The sequence below is a fragment of the Cavia porcellus genome, unplaced genomic scaffold (genome assembly GCF_034190915.1).
Source record: "Cavia porcellus strain 051 isolate PalLab524CR breed Dunkin Hartley unplaced genomic scaffold, mCavPor4.1 scaffold_7, whole genome shotgun sequence".
Taxonomy (NCBI): domain Eukaryota; kingdom Metazoa; phylum Chordata; class Mammalia; order Rodentia; family Caviidae; genus Cavia; species Cavia porcellus.
In genome coordinates this window covers 36,887,693-36,914,588 of record NW_026947490.1, presented here as the reverse complement: position 1 = coordinate 36,914,588, position 26,896 = coordinate 36,887,693, and the positions used below count along the sequence as shown (strand labels likewise).

Sequence of the window (26,896 nt, the reverse complement as noted above, 5' to 3'; positions counted from 1 at the left end):
TCAGGTGATAGTGCACCAGCAGTGCTCCTACTACCTGTATCCTCACAGAAGTGGTGAAGCACCAAGCTGTTTTGTGCATCAGCAGTCTCTCAATTCTGAATTAACCTTTTCTTCCCACTGAGAGAAAGGTTCTCCATGTGCCCAAAGCTACAAGTTTCTTAGATTTGACCTACCGTTATTTTATCTTAGAGCTTAATATGAGAGTTTAAGGAAACCTCGACCTTAATGCCTAGCATCTATTTTCACTAACTGTATCAGAGCTTGTGTGTTAAACCCTTAAAATGTATTACCCCAAAATATATGTATATGTGTATATATGTGTGTGTATGTATATACAACTTCAAAGAGAATGTTTTAAACTGAAAGATATGAGATACATTTTTATTTTATGAGGTACCCAAGATTATATGAGATACCCAAGATTAATTTGGGTATAGTGCTGAAATGCACTTAAGAAAAGCAAGAGGGACAGAAGTTGGTACTGCAGAAATCCAAATGAGATAGCTATGTCTTGAAATACGATGACAGGATGAAGACTGGGAAAAAGCAGGTTCTAGAGGCATTTGGAATCTACAGGACTTGGTGGTAAGAGATTGAGGAGGGAATAACAGAGGACAGCTCTCTGGTGTGAATTCACTGATGGTGAGTGAGACGTACACTCTGCCTGAAGGCTCTTCCACATTCTTTACACTCGTAGGATCTTTCTCCTGTATAAATTCTTTCGTGGAGTGTAAGATGGGCAATCCGGCTGAAGGACTTGCTACATTCCTTACATGCATAAGGTTTCTCAGCTATGTGAATTCTCTGATGTAGAGTGAGGGACTTATGATGGCCAAAGGCTTTGCCACAAACACTAGTCATAAGGTTTCTCACCAGTATGGCACCTCTGGTGACAAATCAGAGATGCCCTCTGTCTGAAGGGCTACCCACACTCAAGACACTCATATGGTCTCTTGCCGGAGTGCAGTCTCTCATGCTGAACATGGTATGAGCCATTACTAAAGGCCTTCCCAACTCAGTGTATTCATAAGGCTTCTCTCCAGTGTGAACCCTCTAGTGCTGAAGGTGTGCAATCTGGCTGAAAGCCTTACCACACTCCTGGCACTCATAAGGTTTCTCTCTTCTGTGTACTTTCTGGTGCTGCACAAGGCGAGCATTCTGGCTAAAAGTTTTGCTGCATTCCCCATATTTATAAGGTTTCTCTCCTGTATGAATTCTGTGATGATGGGCGAGGTGTGTGCTTTGCCGAGAAGCTTTCCCACACTCCTTACACTCTTAGTGTTTCTTTCCAGTATGAACCCTTTGATGAAGAGTAAGTGAGCCATGGTGACTAAAGGCTTTCTCACAGATAATACACCCATAAGGCTTCTCTCCTGTATTAATTATCTGATGCACAGTCAAGGAAGAGCCATGGCTAAAAGCCTTACCACACATCTGACACCTGTACGGCCTCTCTCCAGAGTCAATTAGCTTATGCTGGGCAAGGCCTACGTGGTAGGTGAAAGCCTTCCTACAGTCAGTGCAATCAAAGGGTTTCTCTCCAGTGTGACAGTACTGCCAATGAATGATAAGGGCCACATTCTGTCGGAAGGCTTTTCTACAGTCAATGCACTCACAGGGTCTCGTTCCAGTGTGAATCCTACAATGATGAGCTAGGGATGAGCAGTCACCAAAAGCCTTCCCACATTCAGTACATTCATAGGGCTTCTCTCCAGTGTGAACTGTCTGATGTTGAGCAAGGTGTGAAAGCTGGCTGAAGGCTCTGCCACACTGCTTACACTGGTAAAGTTTCTCTCCAGTGTGAACTCTCTGATGTTGGACCAGATGAGCGTTCTGGCTGAAGGCCTTCCCACATTCACTACATTCAAGTGGTTTTTCTCCCGTGTGTGTTCTCTGATGTTGAACCAGATGAGCGCTCTGGTTAAAGGCCTTCTCACATTCAACACACTCATAGAGTTTCTGTGGATCCTTTGATGAAGAGTAAGGGTTGAGATTCTGTTGAACGTTTTCCCACAGTCATTACACTTTAAAAGTTTCTTTTCTCCATAAACTTGCTTGCGTTTTCTCACAACTGACTGTGTTTTCATATCTGTATCAAAATTATATATTCTCTCTTCCATGGGAAAAATCTGCTTTACATAAGAGGATGTACTCAGATAAAAGTCTGTCCCGGATGTGATAGAGTGGTCAGTCTTCTCAGAAGGGTTACCTACAGGAGGGATCACCTCTGGCTTTTAACATGTCTTCTGACTCACTGGGCCACTCTCAAACAAGCCCTTACATTTCTAGTCTTCCTCTAATGCAAAACTTTCAGGGTTACAGTATACAGGTCCTGCCTTGGATAAAGCTTCTTCAGAAATGTCTTCGTTTAAAGGTAATTCTTTGGACAAACACATATACTCCAGGTCTGAAAGGCCTTAAGAAGGCAAATGTAACTTTTTATTAAATGCTAGAAGCGTGGAAATTTCTAAAATGAAACACATGAATCAGGTACTGAAGCTCACAAAAGGTGTATTTTTGATATTTCTTAAGTAAGTTTAAATGATACAAACACTTTTACATTCCTAGAATAAAATTTTGTTTGTCATAGTATATTACAGTATGTTAACTTTCATCCAAGATTTTGTACCCAGATTTGTAACTGAAATTTGTAATTTCCTTTTTGGTATTTATTTTCACTAGCTCTATCTCTTTCTTATTCATGTATTTCTACTTTTATCTCTACAGATACAAATCATAATATATAACATATTTGTTAAGAACATGCAATGGGAAATTAAAATTGTTACATTTTAAAAAAAATTATTACAGTGGTGGCAGGGCATCTAGCTCAGTGACACAGTGCCTGCATGGAAAGTGTGAGGTCCTGAGTTCCATTCCCACTACCCAATACGTACATACATACGTACAAAAAAGGATACACTGGTAAGAACAAAGGGACAAATACATTTAAAGTGAGAGGAAGTATTTTGAAGGGATTAATGGCAATGTGTCTTTAACTATAGTAAGTGTTTAATTTAAACATTTACCATATTTTAACACCTTATCATTGAACAAATGTTTATGGAAATTTCTGTTAAGTAAAAACATTATGATGTGTCCTCAGCCACTTTATTTACTGGATCTAGAACCATGCATCTTCTGGCTCTTACTCCATGAAAAGTAAAAGCATTTTCAACTGGTTCAGGACACTGAGGCAGCCACAACGACACAACTACAGATACTGGAAAAAGACTTCCAGAACTGCTTCAGGAGTTAGCAAAAAAGATGGGACAAACATGTTCAAAGTGAGAGGGAGTATTTGGAGGGGGATTCATGATATTACAGTGTCTCCTACTGTAATAAATTTTTAAAAATGTAAATATCCAATGTATTTTTCACACCTCGTAGCTATAATATCTGTTAAGACGATAAGCTCACCTTTAAAGAAAGGAAACCATTTAAAACATTTCAAAAAACAAAAGGAAGTTTGTCTAGAAACAATTCAGAAATGTTTGGAATCAGCAATAATTATCATCCAGAACTTGAGCAGTGCTAAGTAAACATAGAATGAGCAGAAGTTCAGAAAACACACCTTGGTACAAAAATGAAACCCACACAGGTGGCAGCATTCAAAAGAACTACTCAATCTGGGAGTGAACTTATGAGATATTTTCCAACAAACATTAGAGCAAGAAACTGTTAAGAACATGTTCTCCAACTCTAGTTACCCTGTATTTACAGAGCACAGATTTCTTGATATCTCTCCTGGTGTTACCCTGGGATCCTCTTGCTCCAGTAAGGAAATCACATCTGGTTTATTTTTTTCCTTAGAAATTTTTTTTATTTAAAGAAAGACAAAACAAAATAGAAAGTGGGCAGAAATAGTACTTACTTTCAAAGAAAAGAATTAGACAGTAATAAATCATTAGCTGATGTATACATATTGTCCCCCTATAAATAGTTATTCAAGGTACACAAGTGGAACATATAAATGGGAATTCAACCAGGGAGACTGCAAACAGTTCTGTTCAACTATCCAACAAAAACTAAGTATTATGGCTATCAATCCTGTACACTTAGACATGTACACATTTATCCATATCTCCATTTATGTTGAGACCTAACATAACTTATTAGATTAAAATCCTTCTGTGTGGGAAGCCGCCTATGATGGCGCCCATTTCCTGCTTCCGGGTTCTTCCCGGCCTGAACAAGCTCGCCAAATTGTCATGTCTGCCCAGTTACCTGTGACGCTAGCCTATCAGCTTGTTAGACGCGCTTCTCTGTGATTGGATACTGCTTCCCCTTATAAGAGGCTGTTCCTGCCCCCAACGGGCGGAAGAGGAACCAACGTTGAGGGTGGCGGACCTTGTTAGGTCCGGTTCGCTGTACGCAATAAAGTTTGAGAGCTGATCCTGCTCGAGTTTGGTCTCCTGTCTCCCGCGGCTCTGGTCATCTGGTGGCCCGTACAGGGAAAAAGGTAAAAGACTCAGCGACGTGCCTCTTCGGCCGGGAGGTGCGATTGCTGTCGCCTGCGGTACGATGGAGGACCTGGCCCAATAACAACGGAAGGCCCCGAGCGCCTCTTCTCTTCACCCTGATCAGCTACGTGAGATACAGCGGTTCCCGGGACAGGTGAGTACTGGATCGCCTGGGTTGGGTGGACGCACCTAACAGATTTTGAGCGCCACACGGGTGGACGCCGGTCTTTTTTTTTTCTTTGCATTTGTTTCGCTTTCGCTTCGCCATTATGGGCAACGCTGCTCGCAAACCCCTCGCTGACTCCCTAAGAGTCCTGCTGCGGACCCGAGGCATCTACATAAACCGGGTCACCCTTTCGAGATTTCTGGCCTGGTTTTGGCCCACGGGCTCTCTAACCCTCCCGTCATGGGAGAAGTTAGGAGGGGATCTTAGATGCGCCCGAGAAGAGGGACGCTTGGATCCCATGGTTTTACCCCTGTGGGAACTGATTAGGGCTTGTCTGACGGACGAACAAACCCCCGGGCTTTGTTCAGCCCGACAGGCTCTTGACAAAGCTCGATCCGAGTGCTCGGAGGAGCCCGAAGTCACACCTGACTTTGGGCCTCCAGAGAAACACAAGGGCTCCGATTCTGATTCGGATTCGGAAGGCTCAGAAGAGGAGGTCGTCTTTGCTAAGCATGACCCTCCTACACCGTTAAAAGAGGAACTTAGGGCTCGGGAAGATAAAAAGGGGAACCAAACACCACCCTGCCCGAGCTACTCCGTTTTGCGGGAGGAACTTAGGTCCTTCCGCTCCTTGGCAAGCTCGCGACCCATGGTCGCCCCCTTTAGGACGCCAGGCCCTACTGCACCGCCGTGGCCGGAAGAGGAGTTGCTCCCTGGGCTGCCACCTCCACCCGTGGCCGCCAGAGGGCGCCCACAACCTATGGCACCGCCCTGGTTAGAGGGAGAGCTACTTCCTGGGTTGCCTTCTGCGCCCCCATCTGGGGAGGGAGGAGGACGTTCCTTCCACCAGAGGGTATGGTCGCGGCTTCCCTTTGAGTGTTCCGGTCTCAATGCATTCCCGGTACAAGTAGGAGGCAGGGGAGGAGGAGGATATTATGAGCCCTTAGAAATTAAACAACTTAAAGCTATCAAGGACGCAGTTTCAGCTTATGGGCCCAATACGCAATTTACCATGGCGCTTTTAGAGGCATTGGCAGGCCTGTGTGATCTCTTCACCTCAACAATCTATTGGTGTTAACCCGAGAGGACTGCGCCCCAATCATATTTGGCAAATGGATGTTACACACATCCCAGAATTCGGAAAACTCAAATATGTACATGTTTCGGTTGACACCGCTTCTCAGGTTATGTTTGCCTCGGCAGAACCCGGAGAAAGGGCCACCCACGCTATTAATCAATGCCTGGCAGCCTGGGCTGCTTGGGGAAAGCCCAATATACTAAAAACAGACAATGGTCCTGCCTATACCAGCAAAATTTTTATGACATTTTGTCAACAAATGGAGGTCACTCTTAAACATGGCATTCCTTACAACCCCCAAGGACAAGGCATCATTGAGCGATCCCATCGGACACTCAAGGGTGTCTTACAAAAACAAAAGGAGGGAATAGGCCATGGCCTAACGCCCAAAGGAAGAATATCATTGGCACTCTTTACCATAAATTTTTTAAACCTTAATCACAATAATCATTCCCCTGCCATGGAGCACAATAACCCGTCCCCGGCCGACAAAGGGCTGGTGAGATGGAAAGATGTCCTTACAGGACAATGGATGGGCCCGGATCCAGTGGTTAGTTGGACCCGAGGTGCGGTTTGTGTCTTCCCACAGGAACCAGGTCGCAAGCCACTGTGGGTCCCGGAAAGATTGACGCGAGCAGTAAACTCCCCACCAGTTCCTGATAAAGCACAGGAGGATAAGCCCGCGGACACAAGTCAACTCGACCCTTCTGGGACCGACGCTCAGCGCCCGAGACCATCTACAAACTAAAATGTCTGGTTTGGAGCTTTTTCTATTCTGTGGGTTCCTATTAATCACCCCTGTCCGCACAAATTTGACCAACACTGTTAAAAATATGACAGCTTGGCTGCAAGACACCTACCTACCTAAGTTTCACAATTTGTCCCTCATAGTCGGTCAGGAACTTGACAATATGGACGGTATCCAACTAGGTCCAGTCAGGTTTGATTTATCAACTTTAGGCAGTGTTATAGCCAGTTTGTGGGAACACGTCACCTCCTGGTTCTCCTGGCCCAACCTGACTACTTGGATCCTGATTGCTGTGGCCATCCTAGTGGGGCTTGTGGTTATTAAATGCTTGTTAGATCGCCTCATACAAACTCAGCAGCAGGTTAAGATCACAGCTATGGCAGCCATGCAAATGGCAGCAGGTGGCCCATCAGGCCAGCAGGCCACCGCATATCTCCTTCACATTGCAGAACATCAGCTATAAAAGCTGAGTGGGCAAGCCAATGACGGGTAAGATGGGAAAAGCCCTCCCGGTCAACCTAAGACAGGCTCCACTCAGATATACATGGCCTATAAGGCCAGGAGTCCCTCCCGGAGTCAAATTATTGGCATTGAGATGCGAGACCAAGGGTACTACAGTGCCATCCGCCCCAAAGGTTGGGGGGAAGGCAGGAATGAATGTCTATATGCATCCAGGTTCGGTTCACAAAAGCCTGGCCCTGCGAAAAAATGAACCACTCACCTTGAGCATGGTCCTGGCGCAAGGATATGCACAAAACAGGGTGATGCACAGCAGGGTGTAGACCTCTACATTCTCTCATGCCTCGGTCTACAAGGTAGGCCCACTCCTAGGTGTCTAACAGCAACAAGGTCATAGACACCTTGGAGGGACCCACAGACCATCCTATTTTAATAAATAAAAAAGGGGGAGATGTGGGAAGCCGCCTATGATGGCGCCCATTTCCTGCTTCCGGGTTCTTCCCGGCCTGAACAAGCCCGCCAAATTGTCATGTCTGCCCAGTTACCCGTGACGCTAGCCTATCAGCTTGTTAGACGCGCTTCTCTGTGATTGGATACTGCTTCCCCTTATAAGAGGCTGTTCCTGCCCCCAACGGGTGGAAGAGGAACCAACGTTGAGGGTGGCGGACCTTGTTAGGTCCGGTTCGCTGTACGCAATAAAGTTTGAGAGCTGATCCTGCTCGAGTTTGGTCTCCTGTCTCCCGCGGCTCCGGTCACTTCTGAACAAAGATTAATCATATGGCTGGATTTCACATCATAACACTCCGGAATCAGCACTGGGTACTGCAGTGCTACTTTATTTCCTTCAAAGTTTTTGTTCACTTCATCATGTGTCAACAGATCAGTTCTCATAAACTGCTTATAGGTTTTATGTAAGCATGAGTCTTAACATGTATTTCTAGCCTTTATATATTAGAGGGAGAAACATAACAAAGCAGAACAGAACTAAACTTTTTCCTGTAGACATATAAAAATAAAAAGACATATAAATCTGCTATATAAGGAGTACTACCAAGGTCACTGTGCTGTTTCTTGTTATCATCAACAGAACTGGCTATGTCATCAGATAAAGTATAATTGAACATATCAGTACATAACAGGATTAACAGAAATATAACTTTGTAGATAGTGTAGAGCTACAAAAACAGGCATCAATCAAATCAGAATGGATATCATAGTGAATCACTGTCATGTTCAGTATAGTTGTCTATATTCCTCAACTTGATACCATGAACCTTACAGTTTTGAATAAAATCTGTCAGTAATAAGCAGCAATCAAACAAGTCAGATTTAACTAACATCAGTCATGACACAACAGTATAAGTCATACATGGATCCTGATTGAGTTAATAGGAAATTAAAGATGTCCTCTGTGCTATGGACAGCTGTCTGTGCCCCTCAGATCGGACGGAGCAAGTTCTAACCAAGCAGAGTGGTGTGAGTAATAGAGGTTTTAATTCCTGATACACTACTAGCTGTATCTTTTGCTGTTTTTTAAAAGACTATTCCCCCAAAATGAATTGTGTATTTTTGGGTCTCCCCAACACTCACCATTTTGTATTTGGAGGGGCAACCTGCTATTTACCTAAGTGTTTCTGAACTTTCTCACTCCTAGGCTGGATTTCTAGTTATATTTTTTCATTTATTAAGCCTGTCTGTTCAACCTATCCATAAATACTGATCTAGTTACCCCTATTACTTCCTGGTTCCCTATCACATTGAGTTCTGTTTTCTCATGTTTGACTTTGGTCCATATAACTTTCTTCAGGCTAATTATACTCCCTATAAAGAGCCTCTCAGTGGACCCTATCTCTTGATCCACTCTGCCTGAAATTCTCTTTTTTCCCTTAAGTTAGTGTATCTAGGCCATCTATATTAGAAATTATATCCAACCTTCTCTGCCTCATTTCTGTTGAGCTCTTTTTCTGTCATTAGTTGTCAGTCTGTCGTCTTCATTTTGCTTTCTTCTCCATTCATTATGGCCTCTCTGCCACTGTTTCTGGAATCTTGGTATTTTTCTCTTTTAGAATGTCCTGCAGTATTCTCTGTAGATCTGAATTTGTGGTTGCAAATTCCCCTAGTTCCTCTTACTCCTGGAAGGACCTTGTTTCTCCATTAATTTCTAGGGACAGTTGTGCAGAATACATCAATCTTGGCTGGAGGTTATTATCTTTCAAAGCTTGAATTATTTCGCCTCATGCTCTTGATTTGATGGTTTGTGCCAAGAAGTCTGCTGTAATTCTGATGGATGTTCCCTTGTAAGTGATCTGTTTCTTGTCTCTGACAGCTTTGAATATTCTGTTCTTATATTGGATTTCTGGAATTTTTATTATTACATCCGTGGGTGTAGCTCTGTTTGGATTGTAGGTGGCTGGAGTTCTGTATGCTTCATACATCTGAGCATCTTTATCTTTTCCTATATTTGGGAAGTTCTCCTTGATTATTTCTGTGAATAGACTTTGCAGTTCATTTGTTTGTATCTCTGCTTCTTTTACATTCTTAACTCTTTAAGTTATAGAACCTCTTATCATCTTCTAACCATTGTATTGTTACTGCTTGTTTCATTATTTTTTTTTTATTTAAAGAAAAGGAAACAAAAAATACATGGAGATAAAAAAGGGTAGAAATAATACAAAATTACAGAAAAACAAATGGCAAGAAATCGCTGGTTGATAAGTTACATATTGTCATCTTAGAAATAGCTGTTCAGGTTACAAAATTAAAGTATTTAGAATGACATTCAAAAAGTGACACTACAAACAGTTCTGCTCAATATCGAACAAAAACTCAGTAATATGGTTATCAGTCCTACACACTTGTTTTACATCTCAAAGAGGGTAAGATTAAACATATCAAAACAGAACAAAACGGTTAAAAAAAAACAATTTAAAGAAATACAGATTTCAAAGCAAGTCCACTGGAGATCTTCACTGTCTATCTAATTGTCTCTAGTTTCTTACAAATAGTTGTCCCCATCTTCACCCACTTTATATACTTATTGCATATTATAAAACTAATCAAATCATTACAGGATGATGAAGGCTTTTTAGGTCTTTAAGATCCAACATTAGGGAAGACAATAACTACCATTGCATCTCTCACTCTCTTCTTGGTAGCCGTCCCATCTCCACATATGCTGAAATTGAACTCAAGAGACCAGACCAATGTCATTCTAATCAGCGAACAATAGTATTGCTAGAAATTTATTTCTTAATGCTACAAAATTAGCACTGTGTTTCTTAGCATCTCTTCTTCAGAGTATCTGTTCATTACATCTTGCATTATATAATCTGTTCCCATAAATAATTTGAAAAAAACTCATGTTAGAATTTCTACATCTATATCTATCCTCTCTGTATTATAGGGAAAACCAAGTCGTAACAAGACAGCAAAACAAATTCCTAGAAAAACATGCAATGGATAAGACATATAAGATCACAATATAGGTGATCTTCCGTAGTTACTATGTTTTCTCTTGTTATTTTCAATAGATTTGTCCACAACACCGGCTTAATATAGTTAAACATAGTATTACCCATTTTTATAAAAACACAACTTTGAAAGCATTGTAGGATTTGAGAGCTGTCAATAGTTAATACCAGTATGGATATCCTTTACATCTTGTCATCTTCAGAGTAGTTGCCTCTACTTTTAGGGTTGATACTAACAAGCATACCAAATTCAAATAAAATCAGCCAAGGCCAACCCATGGTCTTATGATTCAGATTCAATTAAGATCAGTCATAGTAAGACAATGTAAGTAATACAGGATTTCAGTTTAAGTTAATAGGAAAGTAAGGATAGTTACCATGGTATAACCTGCTATTTTTGGGTCAGATGTCTGTGCCCTCAAATCTGACATGAGTGGACAGACCAGAACAAATTAAATTCAAACTACATATGGTGGATAAGACTACTGTGTCTTTTAAATCCTGATACACTATTAACAATGACCTCTGCCTTTTTTTATAGTGTTTCAGAGCTGTCTATACTAAAGACTATAGCTTACCGTCTCTGCCTCATGTCTACTACTCCACTTTTCTGCTATAATTTGTCCGCCTTATTCCCTCATTCCACTGTCTGCCCCATTCATTGAGGCCTCTCTGCCACTGTTGCTGGGATCCTGGTATCCCTTCCTCTCTTTCTCTGGAATGTCCTTCAGCACTCTCTGTAGGGTTGGATTGGTGACCATGAACTCCTACAGTTCCTCCTTGTCTTGGAAGCATCTTATTTCTCCATTAATTTTGAGAGAGAGTTTTGACGGGTATATGAGCCTTGGTTGCATATTATTTTCTCTCAGGACTTGGAATATTTCTCCCCATTCCCTTCTTAAGAGTTTGTGTTTATAAGTCTGTTGTTATTTTGATAACTTTCCCATTGTAGGTAATCTGCTTCTTTTCTCTGGCTGCTTTTAATATTCTGTTCTTTTGGTGGATTTCTGGAATCTTGACTATTATAGGTCTAGGCATAGATCTGTTTTGGTTGTAGGTGGCTGGTGTTCTGTATGCCTCTTTTATCTGGATATCATTTCTTTTTGCTATACATGGGAAATTTTGCTTTAATATATCTGTGAATATTCTTTGTATTTCATTTTTGGTTGCTCCTGCTTCCTCACTCACATTCTTTATTCTTAAGTTATGTATCTTTTTGTCATCTTCTATCCTTTGAATTGTTTCTTTCTGGTTCCTTGTTATTTTTAAGATACTTTTCCTTTCATGATCATATGCCATAAATCTTTCAAGTTTCAGAAGGCTGTCTTTAGTTTCTATCAGGATATTTTGCCAGTGTTCAATGGAGTTTTTAGTTTCCTGGAAATCTCTTTGGATTTGTTTCATGTATTCTAAGTTATGTTTAAATTCTTCTTCAGAAGTTTCTCTTTCATTTCTGATTTCCTCAGTTCTTCCATCTGTGTTCTCTTGGGTGGGGCTTGTCATTTTTTTAATTAATCTCTTTATATCTTGCCTCACTTGGGTCAAGAGTACAGCTTTAAATTCATCTATGAGGTCATGGAGGTATTTTTTAATTTCGGCTGATGTTGTGTCCAGTATTGGATGGTTACTGTGCTTGTTCTCTTCAGTGTTTACTTCTCCTGGGCTTATTTTCTCATGTTAGGCAGCTGGAGATTTTTTTATTTTTATCTCTTGTCATGTTTCTGGATTCTTTCAGACTGGAGTGTCCTGGGGGTCTCTGGCCCTCTCTGTATTGCTTAGGGCCTTTCAGAAGCATGCTGACTTGAGTTTTTGCTGTCCTCCCCAATTTGCTGTTATCTGGGGTAGGCTGGGATGCAGGGGTGGTAAGGCTAGCCTCCAGCCTCTGTGCCAGTCAATCCGTAAATCAGGCTGTACTTTCTGGATGTCACTGAGTTGTGACTATTTTGTATCTGCTTATTGGGCCCCAAGCAGAGGCTTGGTTCAGCCCCAGCAGATCCTGCCAGTTCTCTCTGTGCCAAAAGCAACTGACTAATGTCACCATGGCACAGGGTTCTGCCCAAATCCCAGCTGTTCTCTTCCAGACCTCTCTAACAGGAGCACCAGGACAGCGGGTCTGCCCAATTTCAAGATGTCTTCCACTAGTTCTCTGTATGACGCTGAAGCCAGCATGGCGTCAGGCTCTGCCCAATTTCAAGATGTCCTCCACCAGATCTCTCTACAGGGGTGACTCTTTGATGTCACCGAGCCACAGGTTCTGCCCAACTCTAAGATGTCTTCTGCCAGACTCTCTGTGTTATTGATGTCCCTGTGGTGGCGGCCTCTGCCCAGTTCCAAGATGTTCTCTGACCAACCCCAGCAGCCATGGGACCCAGTCCACAGTACTCACCAGGGCTCGGGGCAGGTCCTCCTCTTGAGTCTACTGCACACCACGCCGCTCGCCCTCACTGTGCTCCCGGCACAGCATGGAATGGTCAGAAAACTGCACAGCGTTCAGCTTTGGAGCTCCAGAGCCTTTCACAATCTCCTCTGGTGCAGCGGGGCAGTCCTGGCTGCTTCTTGGGGTCCCGGGTCTCAATTTCCAGCAGTCACCAAAAGCCAACACAGCTTTTCCTGTTGGGTCCACAGGTCAGTTTGTTGCATTAAAGGCACAGGATTTGCAGCCTCCTGTTATCAGCCTTCGCAGTCTCAGAATGTCTTTAAATCCTCCAGCCGTGCTGTCTTGGTTAATAAGAATCATTATCCATTCATCTGGCCCTCTCCATGTTGTCATATTCTAGCATCTAATATGATTTCTCCGGAGAGACTGTCCACCCGATCCCCTAGCAAGCCGCCATTTTAGGATCCTTGTTTCATTATATTTAAGAAGTTTTTCCTTTCATGCTTAGTTCAGCTTAGTTCATTCCTGGGTCGGACACATTACAAATCTGTCCTCTAGATAATCTATACTTAGTTTCTTTCAAGCTGTTATGCCAGCTTTCAATAGAGTTTTTAGTTTCCTGGTAATCTCTTTGAACCTACTTCATGTATTCTATGTTTTCTCTATTTTATCTATCAAACAATTCTCCCCTTTTTTTCTGTTCTTCCATTCCACCATCTGTTTTTTTTTTTCCTTTGAGGTACTTAGCATTTCTTTAACTATTCTGCTTATATCTTGCTTTACTTGGTTAAATACTTCACTTTTGAACTTATCTACGAGGTCCCGGAGATATCACTTTAAGTCTCCTGGTTCCATGCCTGATACTGCATGTTTTCTGTCCTCATTCTCCTTTGCATTTACCTTTCCAGGATCAGTGTTCTCAGGATTGGGGACCAAGGACCCTTTCTTGTTGCCTCCTCTTCTCATATTTTTTTGTTCCTTCAATTCAGGTGTATATAGGAGGCCCAGTTTCTTTCTTTGTTGTTTACAGTTTGTTTGAATCACACCAGCTAGGTGTTCCCACCCACTGCAGTTGTACTAGGGAGACACAGACCGGGGCAGCCTATGCTGGGCCCACCCCTCCAGGTTAGTCAACCTGCTGAAGGCTTCACTGCATTATGGTGCACTTCCAGGTGCAGGGACCTGGTTTGGGCTAGCTTACTGGGTCTTAGTCCATGGCGTTACCCAGGTCAAGTGCTCCCCACCAATCCTGCTTGAGAGGGGAACATGTGACTGAAGTCACTGCAGCATCCTGTTCCGGCTAGTCTGCCCAGCCCCAGAATGTCCTCTGCTGGAACCTCCTAGTCTATGGAAGGGTCCCCGTTCCTCTCACTCACTGCAGGTCAATGCAGGGCTCCCTGCCATCTCTGTTCTCAATTCAGTTCACCGATTCCACTCTCAGAGCTTTTGTGTCTCTATCCCTGCTGTGCCAATTCAGATACAGCAGCAGTGGCAGGGAACTCAAGCCGTGGGTTCCAGAGGTGCGGGTTCCAGCAGCGGCACTGAGACTTTAGCTGTTCCAGTCGTAGCACCAGAATTGCATTTCAAATTGATTTCTCTCAGCTTAGTTCATTCCTGGGTCGGCAGGGTATATCTCCCCCTGCTTAGGATTCCCCACACCACACCATTCCTGGAATCTAAGCTAGCTATCTCAGAGAGCCACTATAGCTGCTGTTATCTATCCACCATCTTCTCCGCTCTCCATCACATCTGGTTTAAAAGTGCAAAGACCTGCCCAGAACGTATGAAAGTGGAGTACGCTATAGGTATTAGAGAAAGAGGGACACTATCAGGAAAATGCAATAAAGGATAAAAGGCTGCTGAGTCATGGAGAGGCAAAAGAAAGAACACCATCCTTTCCTACTGAAACCAAGTTCTGGTAGTTCTCCAGCATCATCTTCCTGTACAAACTTCTCTGAGCAAGATTCAGCCATTCCCATTCACCCTCGGAGAAGGCTATGGCCACATCTGTGAAAGTCACTAAATCCTAAAATGACACAAATGCAGTCCTGCCCAGTCACTGTGCACATTACCATGAAACTCCAGATAACAGGTTATGATGTTCTCATGATGCAATAAAAATCTCATCAATAACTGCACCAAGGGTCTAAATAGTCCATCAGGTAGTTACTGAACAACTGTCTGCCTGGGTGTAGAGCACACACTAGCAGAAAATGAGACACTCTACAACAGTGAGAACACATTCTCCCACGAATGTACACTCACTACATCCACACAAGCTGTAATCAAGAGTCAAACCATGTGAAATGCGGTATCCATTTGGGAGTTGGGTCATTTCTTCACACGGAGAAATTAAGGAGCTCTGGAAAAGTGAGAGGAAGTTTCAAGGAACAGTGCTGATGAACATGATTTCAACCTCCACAATATTTTCTAAGAAATCTTACATGTTCTTGAGATGTTAAGAGTTGTGCCTAAAAATTGAAAGCAAATATTACCTAGAAAAATATATATGGGGAGAATGTTTGGAAATTATCTTTTATACTCTTCTGAGAAGTACCAGGGGAAGTCATGCAATGTAAAACATGTCATACAACCTGTGTTCTGTTGCATGGATCATATTTCCTAACTGGCCAGCAAGGTAATGGCAATCTTTCACTCTACAACTGCTGGAAGATTTTCAGTTTATTTTGTGATTTCATTTTTGTCAACCCTAAGTAGCTGGGTATGGTGGCACATGCCTATAATCCCAGCACTCAAAAGGTTGAGGTGGGAGGATGGCCATGAGTTTGACGCCAGCCTGGGCTACAGCCAGCCTGCACTACATAGCAAGTAGTATTAAAATAAGAAAAAAGTAGTATCAAAAAAAGAAAAAGAAAAAAATCTAAGTAAAAACATTTATATAAGCTGGGAATGATGGTGCACACCTGTAATCCCAGCACTCAGGCTGTTGAGGCAGGAGGACTGCTGCAAGTTCGAGAACAGCCTGGGTTACAAAATGAGCTCCAGGAAAGGCCAGCCTAAACTGCAGAGACCCTGTCTCAAAAAATACCAAAAAAATTTTTTATAAAAATTCTTTAGTCACTATCAGTTCTTTCTGCCCATGTCATACCCACTACTGGATTTAGGGCCTGTGGAACCCATTCGGAAGATACTGAAGACCAGAAGGGAAATACAGTGGTATCTTGTTCACAGACTTAATTTGTTTTATGATTTTGGAGAAGATGGCTGTGTTTGTGTTTACAGGGAGATGGCCATAGTTTATGTGTTATCCAAAATGGAGCTTGCAAACAGAAATAAAATTTTGTCAAAAGCTTTCATTTGGGAACAGAAGTGTCTGTGAACTGAGGTATTACTGTACATCACAGCAGTGGCACTATAAATTTGGAACTTCTTGCCCAATCTGTCTGTTACCAGTTTCTTCTCGGAGACCCCAACTTCCTGCTGCAGGCAGGCTGTCCTGGTTTTATAGCAGCTTTCAATGATAAATTCAAGCTAGACTATGTGTTTAATCCATCTCACTCACAACCATGACCTTATCAAATTCAGTGTGAGTGATTAATTTCTAAATAAATAATAAATGAATAAAAAGCATCATAATATTCAGTATTTCTTGTATAGCATCCCTTCCACTGTAGTTCTTGTATAACATCCCTTCCGCTGTAGCTCTTGTGCAGCATCCCTTATGCTGTAGTTCTCGTATAGCATCCCTTCCACTGTAGTTCTTGTATAGCACCCCCTCTGCTGTAGTTCCTGTATGGCATCCCTTCCACTGTAGCTCTTGTATAGCATCCCCTCTGCTGTAGTTCTTGTATAGCATCCCTTCTGCTGTAGCTCTTGTATAGCATCCCTTCCACTGTAGTGCTTGTACAGCATATCTTCTAATGTGCTTGGTACATGCCAGATACTTCTACTTAAATACTTAAAATATATTAACTCGTTGATCCTTACAACAGTCCCATAAATTAGACTCTTATTACTATGTCCATTTTACAGTCGAGGAAACTAAAGTTAAGGCAGTGTAATGAGTATTTAGTGGATCCAGACTTTCTATCCCTGCAGCCCACATTACAAAACTTTTTGCTGCTGTTATGGTTTGCGTCTAGCTGTCCCCACAAGCCCCAGCAGTCACAGCTGGGGCTTTTCAGAGATGATTGCATCTAGAGCATGTTATGCTGGGTTGGAGGATACAGTGTTAGGATAAGATCGTGACTGCTAATCTGCCCTAAGGGTGAGCAGCTTAAATAAGACAGAAGAGAAACACAACTGTCACTGGTTTGCTGCTTTTGCTATCTTCTGACTACCATGAACTGTTTCTCCTCTGCAATGTCACCCTGCCTTGGAGCCAGAAAATTAGGGACTGAAACCTCTACAAATTGTGAGCAAAATAATCTTTCCCTCTTTTAACCTTGGGTATTCGATCTCAGCAATGACAAAAAGTAACTAAGTCATATTCTGCTCTTAAAATAATACCTTTGTTTAAAATGTTTACAAGTGCTCTAGGAAACAAGTTCTAATAGTAGTATAAGTTTTTCATGACCCCTAGAAAAGGAATTTTGTATTAACATAAATTGTTCATTGTGTCTCTGCTATTAAAAAAAGTTGACTCTAAATTAATTTTTATTTGATTAATTTTCTAAATTTATGAACTGATTTGCATGATTTCTTAGTCAATTTGCTGGTGAAATTAGTTCATCTTAATCAGAATATAAATCACAGCTCTCAAGCTTTTATTGTTGGTCTTAAAAATACTAACATTAAAAATGTTCTGGAACTCTCATTCACAAAAAATGAAAAATAGGGATTTAACTGAAGAACATAATCAGAGATAAACGCAAAAATTCAACTACAAGAACGATCACTACAAGGCTGGGCATGTTTGACACATATCTATAATCCCAGCACTCAGAAGGCTGAAGCCAGAGGGCTGCCACAAATTCAAGGCCAGCCTAGGCTATATAGTGAGTTCAAGGCTGACCAGTCCAACTGCATAGTAACAATCTGTCTCAAAAACAAAAACAAAGATCACTACATAGCCTTCCTCTAAATGACTAAACTGGCAACAATCTTCCTATGAGTAAGAAGATACTGGTAGTCATCCTAGAAAGAAAAAAGGATTTAGAACCTTGACAGTACCAGTCAAGAGGTGAGGGAAACCTCTGAATACTCCAGTCAGAATGACACTTGTTCCATCTTTTCCTGTAGATCTCTACTTTCCTCAAGATGCAACTCAGGAATCTCCGTCCATGAAAGCCTGCCAACCTCTTCCTTTCAGTAGTGGTACAGTTATGCAGACCATATTCTGCACAAAGACCCCTCACTAAGGAGCCAAAAAGGAGCCAACATGAAATAGACTACTTCCTGTAAACAGTGTGGCATGGCTCAGAGAACCACCAAGCCAGAAGAGGGGGCAGATTTTTGTCTACATGGTCTATTAATGATGCCGTCCCACTGCTACACAGCAAATCTATGCCAGCCTGCCACATTTACCACAGAGTGAACATCTGCTGTGTCTTCACTTCTCTCACAGAAAGCTCTCTGCAAGCCAGGACAGAGACATAGGGGCCAGGCACACAGTGACAATCAAATTTCCTTCAAGGTCAATACTTTTGCTTTGTCAGATGCCTACAAAAACCCTGAGGAAAATAATGAAGGGCTCAGACTGAACTACTTCTTGAATAAAAAATAAACACCAAGTAGGAAGAGGAAGAGCCCCAGAGAAGACTGGACTGGGTAAATCTGTCTGTATTCCTGTCATCCAAAAGATAAGAAGGAAATCAGAAACTGGCCCGCAGCAGAACACTTAAAATAGACAATTTTCAAAAAAAAACCCTGAAAAATCCTGAAAAGCAAGACTTTTAGTGGAAGAGATACTCACTCACCAGGGACATGGCTTTGACCAGTTCTATTCCTGTCAACTCCCCCTCTTGCTCGCCCTTCAGGTGGAGAAGAATGCTACCCTGACAGTGTAGCACTGAAGGAAGACAAAAGAATTGTAACACCAACCAGCACTAAAACTACAGCATACAAACCCTCTCACCTGGCTTCCATTTTTATCTCCCCTAAACCCCATATACCAAGTACTCATTGGGAGACCTATATCTTACACCTGGGTTTTCCCTCTGCTTTAGGTTTTCAAGAACGTAATAGCTCTCAAAGTCACTCATTCAGCATCAGCAATGTATGAGGTATGCAGTATGTATTATTTATATTAACATATATATGAATCTTTTAATCAATCTTTTTTAAAAAGCAGGGAATACTGTCACTGTTTTACAAATAAAATCTCTGGGAGATGAAAACTTTTGCATAAATCATAGAGTATTATTGTGAGAAAAACTCATCAACCTGTATCTTTTTGACTCCACCACCCAGGTTATTAGCCCAAGAAAACAGCAGAAAATATGCCTCTATGCTACAGAGCAGGATGTATAAAGACTCTATGAGATTAATTCCTTGAAGAATCCAATCACGCATGGAGAAAGGCCTTACCTTTGATGTAACAAATGGTCCCTACTCATTACAGAAAAATGGACCAAAAAACTGTCATGAGTTTAAGGTCAGTGTGAGCTACATAATGAGATGTTGTCTCAATAGAACAAACAAATAAAGCAAAAAAAAGGCAAACACATATTGAGAGTCATAAAGTTTAAGAAAGCCCCAACCCTGCTCAGTGGAGATCATGGGATCTGACATTACTTAACCATCTCGGGGTTGGTTTCTTCAACTGTCCAAAGTATTTAGGAACACCCACCTCAGGCAGTCACTCAGGATTACATGATAGTCTGTGCCCAAGGAGATGCTGGACACAGTCCATCCTGCATCTGGATCCTGGCTCTTCCACTTACTAATAATTACTTTTTCTCTGTTTCAGAAAAGAAAAGAAACTTACTACAAGGGAAACAAGAGGACACAGAGGCAGCCACAAGAGTGCCACTAAAGACAGTCACAAAAGAGGACTCCCAAAACCGCTTCAGAAAGCATCAAGAATGACGGGACAGGTATGGTTGAAGGGAGGGATAGTATTCTGAGGGGGATTAAAGACAATGCCTCTTTTACAGTCAGTAATAATTTTTTAATTTAAATATTCACCATATTCAATCACCCTTGTACTTCGTAATATGGTAGAGATTAGAGTTAATGCTTCCAAAAGGTCTTAGATCTGCATCTGACACACAGAAAGGACTCACTAAATATTATCTACTCTATTGCACGCCGTAAAGCCAACAAAAAACAATACAGGTATGGATAGCAATTCTCCTTCTTCAATGACGGTAAGTTTCAGAAATGGGGCTATCTTCCTGCACTCGCTAGAAGGTGATGGAACCACTCGCCACTTTCAGATGAAGCTGTGACTGTCACCTGCCTCTCAAGTCCCATCCAAGCTGACAAGATAGAATCTGACACGTAAAACCTAAATACTGAGTCTTGAGAGAACAACAGAACACGAGGTGTCAGACTGCAGTGCGAAGCACTCTCTCCATGGTCACCCACAGGAGCTGGACGTGGGCTGGCCAGGGCCTGGTGACGGGACTCCCGGCAAGCCCGAGTCCCTTTCTGAACCCACCTTCACACTAAGGGCCCCTTACGGTCTGGCTCCAGGGTCAACTTCAAAGCTGGAAACCTCATCCAGCACTCGGCCCCTCAAGGACCGCGCCCTGCAAATCTTAAACCCACTTCCGGCCCCACCCAGCCCGTCTGTCACCTCCTCCAGGCCAATGGTGGGGTCTCACTCTGCATATCGCGCATTCTCGCGCCCACCCGGACGCCGCGCGAGTCCACCAAGGCGCGGAGGCAGGAAGGTGCCCAGCCCTGAGGCGCTTCAGCCTTCATGCAACCCGGCCTCAAGCACCGCTCGTGGTGACAGCAACAACACGTCGCCGCTGCCTCCCTGCTAGTCTCCCGCCTGAGTTCCCTCCTCAGCATCTTCCGGTTCCTGGACCCAACTTCCGGTCCTCGCCAGAAGTAGCCAAATCCCTACCACAAGGGACCCTGGGAAATACAGTTCCTATTAGGTGAAGCTGCAGAAACTGTGCCAGTCCGAGAGTGGAGGTTCTGTCCTCTGACACAGTGCACTGTCATCTTACTCCTTTCTCTTTCCCCCTACTAGAAGAATTCCAAGAAGCCACGCAGCTTCAGTCTGGTCCTGGGTTATAGTTTGAGTGACTAAAGAGTATTGGGTACATAGGTTTTTAGTTTTAAAACACTTAAATTAAGATCAGCAGTCTAATGATGACAGCATGTTATGCACTGTATCCTCCCAGTTATCAGATGCTGAATCACTTATCTCCGACTGATGCTATTAGAAGGTGGGGCTTTTGGAAAATGAAGGGATTTACATTAGTTCATAAGGGTGTATTAAGGAAGGTTATCATGCTCTCACACCCAGAAAGGAAAACTGTGTGACCACACAGCAGCCTGAAAGCCAAGAAGACAGCCTCAACAAGATCTGACACTGCTGGTACCTCTGACCTTGACTTCCCAGACCCTAGAATTGTGAGAAACCTACCTGTTTCTACCTAAAGAAACCTACCTGTCTGTGTCATTTTGGGTATAGCAGACCCAGCTGACCAAGACCCAGGATCACAGATACTGACTAGTCTACTGCACGGCACTACAAAAGGATTTCTCCTTTCCAGACATAATCACCTAATCCCACTCAGTCACACTGGCTTTTCTGGATCTGATTTCGCTCATCGTCCCTAGGCTACATAATGAAGCTAAATTTAGCTGTGAGGGTGCTTTTTGTAAGGGACTATAAATGCCATTTCAGTATATACATTTTTGTGGTTGATTTATATAAAAATGTTACTGATATTTTTGTTTTAGTTATGAGATATGAAAAGGTTGGAAAGCTTCAATCTTCACAACTAGAAAAATATTCAACAAAATAAAAATCAACAACCCTTCTTGATACATCAAAGATATAGGACACGGGAGCCTAGAAAAAAAAAAGATATAGGCACAAAGGAAATAACCAAACTGAAATCATAGTCAAGATCAGCTTACATGAAACAGATGTTGCTGGAGCCATAAACTGCAATGAACTCTGTTTTTGTTTATTTCTTTATTTATTGCTCTTTTAAAGATTGCACACAAGGCCTTAATGCTGAGATACATCCCCAGCCCTTTTTATTTATTTTATTGGCACATTTTAGATATACATAATGATAACATGCATCATAGGGAATTTGTACCTGTACCTGATATATAGTGCTTCTTCATTTTCTCTCACTTTGCTGTATTTCCCTGAACTCCTTCTTCCCCTCGTTTTTTAAAAAAGCTTTGTTTCCATTTTCCTTTCTATTCTTTATCTCTCCTTTCCCCCTCCTCCTTCCCTTTTTTCCTTCTAATTGGAAAATTATTTTCCCATTTTCCAATATCTATTATACATTTTGATCCTTGTTTACACTTTTGGTTTTTCATACCAGCGAAATAAGATGGTGTCTTATTTTGTACCAGAGAAATAAGGTAGGGTCTTTATACATGTGTGTCCAATTTATTTCACTTAAGAGTATGGGCTGAAATTGTGTCCACTTACCTAGAAAATGTCTCAAGCTTATTTTATGGCAGAGTAGCACTCCGTTGTTTATAATCTTCTTCATCCATTCATCAGTTGATGGGGATTTAGGCTGTTTCCAGATTTACACATTGCAAACTATGACACTATAAACACACATGTGCATATACTGCTGTGGAATTACACTTTTAATTCTCTTGGGAAGACACCAAGGAGAGGAATACCTGAGTAAAATGGAACTTCTACTTTTACTTTTGGAAATGGAACTTCTACTTCTACTTTTACTTTTTGAGGAATCTCCACACTTATTTCCATAGTGGTTACACCAGTTTACATTCCTACCAACAGGGGAGAAGGGTTCGTTTTTCCTCATGGCCCCACCAACATTTGTTATTGCTTGATTTCTTGATGAGAGTCATTCATTCTGACTGTTTTGTTTTAATTTGAAACTCTTGAATGACCAGTGATGTTCAACATTTTTTCGTAAATTTATCTGCTGTTTGTGCTTCTTCATCTGAGAAGAGTTTGTTCATTTCAGATGCCCATTTTTAAATCTAGTCTTTAAACTTGAGGGGTGAGATTTTTCAGTTCTTTATATATTCTTCACTTGGTCCTTTGTCTGAGGAAAAGCTGACAAAATGTTTTTCCCACATTGTGTGTTGTCTTTTCACTTTGTTGGTGGTTTCTCTTGCTGCGAAAAAAAAGCTTATTAATGAGATAAGATTCCAGTTGTTGATTCTTTGTGGGGTTTTTCTCCTCTATGACCAAGGTTTTGTTCATACAGACTTTGCCTACACAAGTGTCTTCAAGAATCCTGCCTATTACATTTTCCAGTAGAATTAGAGTTTCTTCTTAATATTTAGATCTTTGATCCAGTTTGACTTTAGGTTAGTGCAAGATAGATATGGGTCTAGTTTTAGTTTTCAGTATATAAAAGTCACTATTTCATGCACAATTTATTACAGAGATATCTATCTTCCAGTGAGGATGTTTGGCTCCTTTGTCAAAGATAAGATAGCTGAGTATTTCTGGAATGGTTTCTGCATTTTCTGTTGTTGTATTGATCCTCAGTTCTGTTTTTAGTGTTTTGGTTTTCTTTTAATTTAAGGAGAAAAAGATAAAATTTCAAAGTAAGATAAAAGGAGAGTAACAATGATTAATATATTGCATATTGTTATCTTTAAATTAGTTACTCAGAGTACAAGATACAGACATTTAATTGACCAAATGATATTAGCGCAAACCTTTCTTTTCAATGAACTAAATTAGTTGTGCAACAATCTTACTCATCTTGTATATAATACATAATATATATTTTTTGCTTTTCCCTCTCTTCTTTTTTCCTTTCCCCCATCCCAGTTTCTCTTTCTTTTTGAGCAGTTTCTTCCCATTTTACAATATCCATTGTACATTTTGGATCTTGTTTACTCTTTCATCTTCTCACACTAGGGAGACAATATAATGTTCACACATATGAGTCTGCTTTATTTCACATATGAGTATAGTGTCAGGTTCATCCATTTATCTATAAAAGTCTCCAGTGTATCCTTCTTTATGGAAAAGTAGTTTTGCATATACCAGTGTCTTCAAGAGTTTTACCTATTCTATCTTCCAGCAAACTTAATGTTTCTGTTTTAATATTTAGATCCTTGATCCATTTTAAATTTAGTTTAGTGGATGATGAAATTTTAATCTTTGGTATGTGAAAAGCCAGTTTTTCCAGCACCATTTATTAAAGAAGCTATTTTTCTTCTAGTGAATGTGTTTGCCACCTTTGTCAAAGATAAGGTACATATGTCTGGAGTTGTTTTTACATCTAATCTGTTCCACTGATCTTCAAGGTTTTTCTTTCTATTACTATGCTGTTTCTTTCACAGTACCTTTATAATATAATTTAAAGTCAGGGATTGTGACGCCCTCTCCCTTGCCTTTGGATCTTCTGGATTTCTGAAGGATCCTTTGTAATTTTTCCCCCTTTTTTTTTTGTCTTTTTCCTTTTTATTGGTACCGGGGATGGAACTCACGACTGCCTGCTTGCAAGGCAGGCACTTATGCCACTGAGCTAATTCTCCAGCCCCCCAGTTTCTCCCTTTTAATTCCTAATTGCATGAATTTGAGTTTTTTCTTTCCTTTTCTGATGAGGTTTACTAAGGTGTTTGTCAATTTTAATCTTTGGAAGAACGAGCTCTTTGACTCGTTCTTTGTATTGTTTTCTTAGTCTCCAGCCCATTAAGTTCTGCTCTGATCTTTATAATTTTCTCCTTCGTATAAGCTTTGGGATTGACTTTCTCTTCTTTTTCTAAAACATTGAGGTTCAACATTAGGTTGTTTATTTGAGCTTGCTCTGTTTTTCTGACATGAGAATTCATTGCTATAAATTTCCTTCATAGGATTGCTTCCATGGGGACCCATAAGTTCTGATATATTGTATTGGCATTATCATTTAACTGTAGAAGCTATCTAATTTCTTCCTTACTTTCATCTGTGACCTATTGGTTACTCAGGAGGGTGTTAATTTCCATGTGTTTATGAAGTTTTTGTGGTTTCTTTTGCCATTCATTTATAATTTCATTGCACTATGGTTTAATAATATGCATGGAATAATTTCAGTTCTTTTGCCTTTATTTAATCATGCTCTATGAGCTAGTACATGGTCTGTTTTGGAGAACACCCCATGTACAGCTGAGAAAAATGTATATTCTGATGCTGTGGGGTGGAACACTGTATACATCTACTTTTAAGTTCATTTGTTCAAAAGTTTGGTTCAGTTCTAACATTTCATAGTTGAGTTTCTGTCTAGTTGTTTGTCTAATTGTGAAACAGGGGTATTGATATTCACCCTAAAACAATTATATTATGGCTTATTTGATCCTTCATGTCCATTAATATTTGTTTTATATATTTGAGCACACTGGTCTGGTGCATGTATATGATTGTTATGTCTTCCTCTTCAATTGTTCCCTCTGCAAGGATGCAGGATTTCTTCAATTGTTTCCTCTGCAAGGATGCAAGGATGCAAGGATTTCTCTCTTAATCAGTCCTGGTTAGAAATCCACATTGTCTGTAAATAGAATAGCTACCCCTGTTGTTTTCTGAGTTCCTGTTGCATGCAGTATTTCTATCCTTTGACTGTCAGTCTATAATTTATTTTTAATTAAATATGTTTCTTGTATGAAGCACATTGTTGGGTGTTGCTTCTTATTACATTTTGCCAGACTGTTTCTTTTACTTGGTGAATTGAGATCATTAACATTTATGGTTATCACTGTTGGCTTATCCTTGTCATGTTATTTTCCTGTTTTTGGTTCTCTCACCCACCTCATCTATTCAATTACTTTCCTCACCTGGTGGATTCATTCTCTTGAGGTTCATGAATCGTAATCCTCGTTATCTCTATGTATAATATTCTTCAGAACATTTTGGACCTGGTTTGATGGTCATTAATTTCCTTAGATGCTCTTACTTCTCCATCAATTTTGAAAGGTTATTTTGCAGGGTACATCAATCTGGATTGGAGGATCTTTTCTTTTAGGGCTTGAAATACTTCACTCCAGACTCTCCTTGACTTGAGAGCTTGTGTTAGGCAGTCAGCTACGATTCTGATGGTCTTTTCTTTATAGATAGTTTGTTTCTTTTATCTAATGGCTTTTAATATTTGCTTCTTGTGTTGGATTTCTGGAATCTTGATGACTATATATTTGGGTGAACTTTTGTTTTTCTTTTTATCATAGCTAATTGGAGTTTTATATGCCTCACTTATCTGTATGTAAAATGATTTTTCCCTGCCAGGGAAGTTTTTTTGTTTTTGTTTTTGTTTTTGTTTGTCTTTTTCCTTTTTATCGGTACCGGGATCGAACCCACGACTGCCTGCTTGCAAGGCAGGCACTTATGCCGCTGAGCTAAATCCCCAGCCCCCACCAGGGAAGTTTTTTGCTATTATTTCTACAAACAGGTTTTTAGGTTATTTGTGCTATTTCCTGCTTTTCTAATTGACTCCAATCAATCTTATGTATTCTTTTGAACACCTAGCATCTGCTGGACTGACTTTTCATGGTCCCTTGCTATTTTAAAGAAATCTTTCTTTTCATGATCCTATCTGCAGTCCTATCTTCTATATATGCTAGTATGTCCTCATACTGGCTCATTCTGTTGCATATAATTTCAATGGAAGTTTTAATCTCCTGGACAACTGTTTAAATCTATTTCATGGATTCCATTTCTTTCCTATTTCCCATTCATGGTTTCCACCATTTCCCTATTTTTTATCTATATCTGCTCTGTGGCCATTAAACACATATTTCTCTTTCATTTTTCATTTCTTTTCTTTCTTTTTTGTCAGTAAAGGTTCATTTTTGGCTCAGTTTGTAGAGATTTCAGTCCATAGTAGCATGGCTCCAAGGCAGGGAGGTATGGCAGAGAAACACCTCATGGCACGGCCATGGGGAGGCAGAGATTGAGGAAGTGGCAAGATTATCCTCCCCAGGCAGACCTCCAGTGATGCACCTCTAGCCACACTTCACTTCCCAGTATCCCAGCTAGCTACAAAATCATCAGCCTTAAAAATTATGAACCATAGTAACTATAAATTTGCCACCTTTAACAATATGAATTATATTTG

At 41.0% G+C, this 26,896-nt stretch overlaps 1 pseudogene; it reads right to left on the bottom strand.

Moving 5' to 3' along the window:
* Positions 1 to 570: 570 nt before the first annotated feature.
* On the bottom strand, positions 571 to 20,507 carry LOC134477091 (zinc finger protein 470-like; annotated as a pseudogene).
* Positions 20,508 to 26,896: the final 6,389 nt, after the last annotated feature.